The 7430-nt window shown below is 50.5% G+C and overlaps 1 pseudogene; it reads left to right on the top strand.

Annotated features, from left to right (window-relative positions):
* Positions 1-2982: 2982 nt before the first annotated feature.
* LOC119535496 lies at positions 2983-6342 on the top strand (annotated as a pseudogene).
* The last annotated feature ends 1088 nt before the right edge of the window (positions 6343-7430 follow it).

Here is a 7430-nt window from a genome sequence, read left to right as displayed (position 1 = left end):
TTTCTGTATCCATTTTAGGTTTTGTCCCCAATTTTCCTTCATTCTGAAACAACCAGTCATTTAAGACAAAACTACTTTCTTTTCCTTTCAATAAAAACATTTTCCATACCTTCTACATTTAAGTTAATAAAATAATTCTGGAAACGGTTTTTAAACAAGAATTTCACAACATACAGTTATTTGAATAATGCCAAATACTTAAAAATTAATTAATGCATTATTGAAACAGATGCATAATTTTTGACAACAATTTTCAGGATAGGAGTGGCATTTTGGGATTATTAAGAAGGAGTGAGAAAAAGGTATACTATGGAGGGAATAAGGTAGTGGAGAGGTTTGCAGGGGGATTGGAGATTATACCATGTATTTCCACAATAGACACTGAGAAATAGATCAGTGGCTTGGAGAATAAAGGAATGAAATGTTTTTACCTGTGACTGACAGCATTACCCACACAGTTTCATCAGCGTGATGGTGGTGACTGGAGTCTTTCTGGTACCTGGGAATTTTCAGTTGCCCATGGCGAGCCCCAGGAGATTGGGGAGCTGGAATCAAGGATCGGATTGGCTTTGGGAGTTTGATGTTCTCTGGCTTGGAGGGGCCTGAGAGCAGTCAGACTTTGAGTGGCTTCACTGTTTGCAAAGTGGACAGAGCTTGAGGGTTTTTTTTTTTTCTTTACAGTTAGTAATTGACATGCTTGATTTTAGTTAGCCTTGACTTTTGTTTTCCCTTCTCCTGCTGAGAGCCCTCCAGGTTTTTATTATTAAACACCTTGAAGGCTAGGTTTTCAGAGTTTGGGGGCTAGGTTTTAACCTTTGGAGTTTGTGGTGAATATTAGAAGTGGTTTAACAGCAGTTTTAGCTTGGCTAGGAGGGGCTGCATAGAGAGGAGGAGAATTGCAGTGGCCGTGGCTATGGCCCTGGAAGGGGTGGGGTGTAGCAGCAGCGGTGGTGTGGAGCCCTGGCAGGGCTGGTCTGGCAGCGAAGGTTGGGGAATGGAGCCAGGTGAGGAACTTGAGGAGAATTGAGGAGAAAGTTTTTGGAAGGATTGAAGAAAGAGTTCAGAGGAGGGGGGAGAAAAGAGGGGGAGCATGGAGAAGCAGGTGGTACAAACCTGACAGAGGGAAGGGCAGTTAGGAAGATAGAAGAAAGCCTGAATGTAAGAAATCTCAGACTATATGCCATTGCATTGTATGTAATTTTTAAGATCTTGCAGAATTTGATAGTTGAAGGTTCCGTTTTCTGGCCACTGCCTTGGGAGGAACCGAGTGAGTTTTTCCAATTGTGAGTGATTGGGTAGAGTTTTAGCAGCCTCAAATGTGGAACAAGAGCAAAAGAGTCAAGCATCCTTGAGTCTTTGTTTCTTGTTCATAGAAAACTGAGACTGAACTCAGAACTCAGATGTCCCCGAGAAGGAGGGTTCTGGCCTTGGGAACAGTTTCCCTCAGCAGAGAAGATCACCAACTGTGCCAGTTTGAATGTATCATGTCCCCCAAAATGCCATTATCTTTGATGCAATCTTGTGTGGGCAGATGTATTAGTGTTGATTAGATTGTAATACTTTGATTGTTTCCATGGAGATGTGACCCACCCAACTGCCGGTGATAACTCTGATTAGATAATTTCCATGGAGGTGTGGCCCCACCCATTCAGCATGGGCCTTGATTAGTTCACTGGAGCCCTATAAAAGCTCAGACAGAAAGAGCAAGCTTGCTACAGCCAAGAGGGACACTTTGAAGAACACACAGGAGCTGAGAGAGGAGCTGCAGCATACAGAGACATTTTGGAGACAGCCTTTCAAAGCAGACTTTTGCTCTGGAGAAGCTAAGAGAGGATAAATACCCCAAGAGCAACTAAGAGTGACATTTTTGAGGAGCTGAATCCTAGGGAGGAATGTCCTGAGGGAAAGCAATTTTGAAACCAGAACTTTGGAGCAGATGTCAGCCATGTGCTTTTCCAGCTAACAGAGGTTTTCCAGACACCAATGGCCATCCTCCAATGAAGGTACCTGATTGCTGATGTGTTACCTTGGACACTTTATGACCCTAAGACTGTAACTGTGTAACCAAATAAAGCCCCTTTTATAAAAGCCAATCCATCTCTGGTGTTTTGCATCCCACTAGCATTAGCAAACTGGAACACCAACCTAGCACTAGGATTTTTGACAGCTGAGAGAAATGAGAAATGGACAGGACCTTCTGAAGGAACTGCAAACTCATCTGCACAGCATGAATTGGTTTCCTGCGTTGGGTGATTGGTCAGCAGTGGCAGGGTGGAGGCTCCCTACAGGTTGATTGGTCTCAATGTAACCCCCTCCCAGGTTTTGGCATCATTATGTTAGAAATTTCAGGGTGTACAGTCATAGAGGGCATGGAGACCAGTCAAACTTTCAGGCAGGAAAGGTTTATTCATGCAGCAGCATGGTGGGGGTCAGAAATAAAGCTTCAGCCCCCATACTGATAGTTCATATTTTTTTAATCCATTCTGCCAAACTCTATCTTTTAATTGGGGAGTTTACTCCATTCACATACAATGTTATTACTGTGAAGGCAGTTCTTGAATCAGCTATCATATCCTTTGTTTTCATTGGTCAGATACATTTTTTCCTTCTCTTTATTTCCTGTAATGTACCCTTACTAAAACTCTTCAGTTCTGTGCCCTTCTCCAGACCTCTCTCTCCTTTCTTTTTTCTCTGCTGGTAGGGTTCCCTTTAGTATTTCTTGCAGGGCACATCTCTTGTAAACAAATCCTTGTAGCATTTTTTGTCTGTGAAGATTTTAAGCTCTCCCTCAAATTTGAAGGAGAGCTTCGCTGGATAAAAAATTCTTGGTTGGCAATTTTTCTCTTTCAGAATTTTAAATTTGTCATGCCACTGCCTTCTGACCTCCACAGGGGCCACTGAGTAGTCAGTACTTAGTCCTATGTTGTTTCCCTTCTATGTGGTGAACTGCATGCCCTGTGCCATTGTCTGAAAACCTCCAGGATGCAGGCCCTCATCTTTGGCAGAAAGGTGGCCCCTGGTGAGCCCTGGGGAGTGACCAGTGGTGGTTGCATGTGGCCAGATGACATTGTTTACAACTGCCTTCCCCTCTGTCACTCAGCAGGTAAACCTAGGCCTGGCCCCCCCTCCCCAGTCCTCAGGAACTACATCCCCCTTTACAGGCTCTTTTTTGTTGTGGTGGAAACACATGAGCTTTGGAGTCGAATCTGGGTTCAAATGCAGACATTGCCATTGACTCCACCTTAGTCGTCTCCCGTCTATGAAGTGAGGGTGATCACACCAGCCTCAGGCTGAGTGGTAGCTGCATTCCACAGGGCACCTGGGCAGGCCTGATAGTTCATCTCATTTCCACACATGTACATGGCATTGCTGCTTGGTTTTAGGTGCTTGGGAGGAGACAGAGTTTGAGTAAATATAGTTCCTGCCCTCAAGATGCTTAAGAGTTGGTGTGTGTTTGGAGCAGAATGAATGATGGGAACCTACTTAATATAAGAAATGGCATGATGAGTGTGGAGGAGGGGCAGGGAGCAAGCTTGGCATAGGGGAGAGCCCAGTTATGGGAAACCCGGGAAAGCTTCCTGGAGGAGGCACACCTGAGCCAGACAGATGCCAGGAGAGGTGTGAACTCAGTCCTCCCTGCTGAGTGGCAGTGTTACACCGGTACAGGACACTCAGGGCCACACTGGAGGCCAGTCTGAAGTGTGTGCACTTGGTCTCATAGGTGTCTGAGCTGGGCAGAGATCAGTTTGTGTAGGAGGAGCAGGAAGAAAGGGAGAGAGAAGGGGAAGGGGGTCTGTCAGGAGGCTGGCCTAGACGAGAGGAGGCTCTGGAGAGAAGGGTCTCCCATCTCCCTGACCTCCAGATTCCACTCCTCTGCCTTCAGGAAACATCGTGGGAATTGGGCAGTGCCTATTTCATGTCATGACAGTGGTGATTCCGAGGAAGTTCTTGGCCTCCGAGTTCTGGGATGACTGTATCAAGTACAAGTGCATGGTAAGTGAAAAGGGAATGAACCAGCCCTGTCCCCTTGTTACCTTCCCACCAACCCCACTTCAGGGACACCTGTCTTTGAGCTGAGGTGTCCAGTGATTGAGAGCAACATTTCCATTGTTCCTATGGGGAGACTGAGGCCCAGTGAGGGAAAGGATCACACAGCCAGTGCCTGGGAAGACAGATTAGGAGGGGCAGGGACTTAGGGCTTTGGGAGGTTGTGGAGTGAGAGCAACCTTAGGGGCCTAGAATCATGCCAAGTCTACCCCCAGACTGTACAGTACATCAGCAAGCTGTGCTGCTACCTCCTGAACCAGCCACCCCGGGAAGCAGAAAACCAGCACCAAGCGTGCATGGCACTAGGCAGTGGCCTCCAGCACTTTATCAGGACCGACTTTTCCAGCTGCTTCCACATCTCCGAGGAGGCTGAATTTTACAGGGCCACTGAATTTAACTGCAACCTGGGAAACTTTGACAGTCAGCTGTGGCCCAGGTTGGGGAATGGGGGGGACTGTTGTGGGGATGGACCAGAAGGCCCTGAGTGGGCATGGGGGGCAGAGATCCAGGGGTGCTGGATACCCCCACATCATCCGGTTTCTGGCCCACGGAGGGAGTGTCCAGGCACAAGGCTTGTTTTTCACAGGTGGGGGCCTGTGGCTTCAACAGCTGCATCCTGACCTTCATGTACCCCATCCAGCTGGTGCATGTCAATGAGGACACCGCAGAGCTGATATGGGGGCCCTATAATGTCTGCGTTCCCTGCCAACTAGGTCTGTGTGGGGCTGGAGTTGGGGGTTGTTCCAGGAGAGAGAGCACAGGTGCAGGTGGGTGGGGAGCCCTATTCTGACCAGTGGCCAACAGTCAGTTCTTCTCTTAGTTCTACAAGTGTTTCATTTCTTCCATCTATCCATTCATTCCTTCACCATCCCATCCATCCCTCCATCAGTCCATTCATTCGTTTTCGTGTTGACTCGAGAAGACTCTCCAGGCTGCCTGGGTTTGATCCCGGCTCAGCCACTTGGCTCTGGGACACGGACAAGTTATTCAGCCTTTCTGCCTGAGTTTCCTCATCGGCAAATGGGGATGAAAGCAGCACCCACTCCATCAGGCTGACCTGAGGATTAGCTGTGACAGTGTAAAGCTCCTCCAGGCACAGACGAGGGGCTCGGTGAGCACTAGCTTTGCTCAGACTGTCCACGTGGAACTTGGCCACCCATTGTTTATTTGTTCATCTTCCCATGCATTCAGTGACAGACATTACTGAGGGTCTACCAGTGTCAGAGATGCCCAGATAAGCTCCCTGCCCTGAGGGTGCTCCTGGGCTACGGGGAGAAATGGGGCATTTCCTGGGAAGCAGTGTGAATGGAAGTTAGATCAGGACACAGGGTGTGTTCAGGGGCGGAAGGAACAGGTGGAAGAGACAACCTGGGGGTGTTTCCAAATCCGACTCTGCCTTCCCTGCCCCCAGGTGAGCCAGGGCAGCTGGTGGGCCACATCCTCCAGCAGGACCCCCTGCGCCGCTTCGACAGCTACCTCAACCAAGGTGACAGTAACAAGAAGATCACCAAGGATGGCTTCAGGAAAGAGGACCAGGCCTACCTCACCTGTGGGCGGACACCTCTCCCCAGCTCTTCACAGCCCCCTTCCTCCCTTAGTAGCCCCTTCCTGGGGGAGGGGAATGAGGGGAACTCCCCGCCGCCTTCAGAGAACACCTCCCTAGGTCTCCCCCACTTCCAGGCCTTGTGGTAAACAAATCCTTGGGATCCAGCGAGGACTGCCTGGTCTACACCTCTGAGACAGGAGCCAGGGCAGGCCCAAGCTCTGCCACACACCACCCCTCCCTAGGCGATGTGCTGGTGATGGACGAGCTGGGCTGCCTGTGCTTCTGAGACAGCACTGGGGACACGTTCCACTGGAAGGAGAGAACGTGTCCGCCATGGAGGGCACACTCAGCTGCCTGCGGGACATGGCCAGTGTGGCCGTTTGTGGTGTCGAGGTGCCAGGTGTGTGGGGGAAGGCATGGGTGGGCAGGTGGAGGGTCAGCTGGCCAGTACCACCCAGGGGCTCCCTGCCCCCAGCTGCTCACTGTCCACCTTACTGCCTCCAGGAACTGAGGGTCGGGCCAGAATGGCTGCTCTGGCCAACCCCACTGGCAGCTGTGACCTGGAGCACTTTGCTCAGGTCCTGGAGAAGGAGCTGCCCCTGTACACATGCCCCATCTTCCTGTGCTTCCTGCCTGAGCTGCACAAAACAGGTCTCTCCCAAAACCCACTCCAACTCTCAGGTTTCAGATCTAGCCCCTTGCATGTTTACTTCTAGAAAAGCCTGGGTGGCTGTCATTTGACCTTTACCCACAGCTTTACTGGGTAGTGGTAAACTGACCTCCCATTGTATGGGTGAGCAGACTGAGCCTTCCGAGAGAGGAGGTCCATTCGTTCATTAATGGAACAAATATCTGTTGGGTGCCCACTGGGAGCCAGTCACTGTGCTAGGCCTTGGGGATACAGGTAATAAGTTTTGTCAGGGCCTTTGCCTTCTTGAAGGTTCTAGAGTAGTTCATGGGGCTGTAGGAATTCCTAAGATATATGCAATGAAGTGACCAGGCTTCCACAAAGCAGATGAAAGGGGTTTGGCCTACTGCTGGGATAACTGGGACGTTCCCCTGGAAGGAAATGTTTAAGCTGAGACAGAAATGCAAAGGAAGATTTTATGGAGGGAGGGAGGCATTCCAGGCTGTGGGAACAGCGAGCACAAAGCTCCTGAAGCAGGAAGGAGCTTGGGAGCTGGAGGAATGAAAGGAGGCCCCTGAAGCTGGAGCAGAGTGTGAGGGGTGGGCCGAGGAGTGTGGTGGGATAGAGAGGCCAGCAGGGGCCAGAACCCAGGGCAGGAGCTCAGCTGCTGTGTGCAGGGGAGAGGACTGTAGGTGGGGAGAGGAGTGCAAGGGCTGTCACAGACATCTGGGTGAGAGACGAGCAGTTTGCCCACTCACACCAGCAGGGCAATGCCATCCTTCCAGCTGTTGCTCTGCTGAGGCCTCTCGGAAGTTCTCTGGTGGGTGCCTAGAAGCACTGAGGCTTGTGCCCAGACCCTGGCCCTTCCTGGCTCTCCCCACTACTCAGCCTCTGACCACATCTGCCTGGGTGCCTCCCATGGGGTCCTCATGGCAACTCCTGCCCCCTGGTGAAAGCCTTTCCCTGATGATCTGGCCCCTGCCCAGTAGTGGGCACCTAGGCCTCTGAAGCAGGGGGTGGGTCTTGGGCTTCAGTGTAGCCCAGGGTGGGGACGCTAGTGCTGAACTCTTGACCAAGACTGGGAGTTTCCCGAGGATTGGATGGCCACTGTGGCTTCTTGTCCAGAAGAGACAGGAAGCTATCAGACTTAAGATTTCAGATAGGCTTTGCTGCAGAACAAACCACCACAAAACCTAATTATAGCCTAAA

Source organism: Choloepus didactylus, chromosome 5 (assembly GCF_015220235.1).
Source record: "Choloepus didactylus isolate mChoDid1 chromosome 5, mChoDid1.pri, whole genome shotgun sequence".
Taxonomy (NCBI): Eukaryota; Metazoa; Chordata; class Mammalia; order Pilosa; family Megalonychidae; genus Choloepus; species Choloepus didactylus.
The sequence above is the reverse complement of the archived record's forward strand: the minus strand, read 5'-3'. Positions and strand labels throughout refer to the sequence as shown.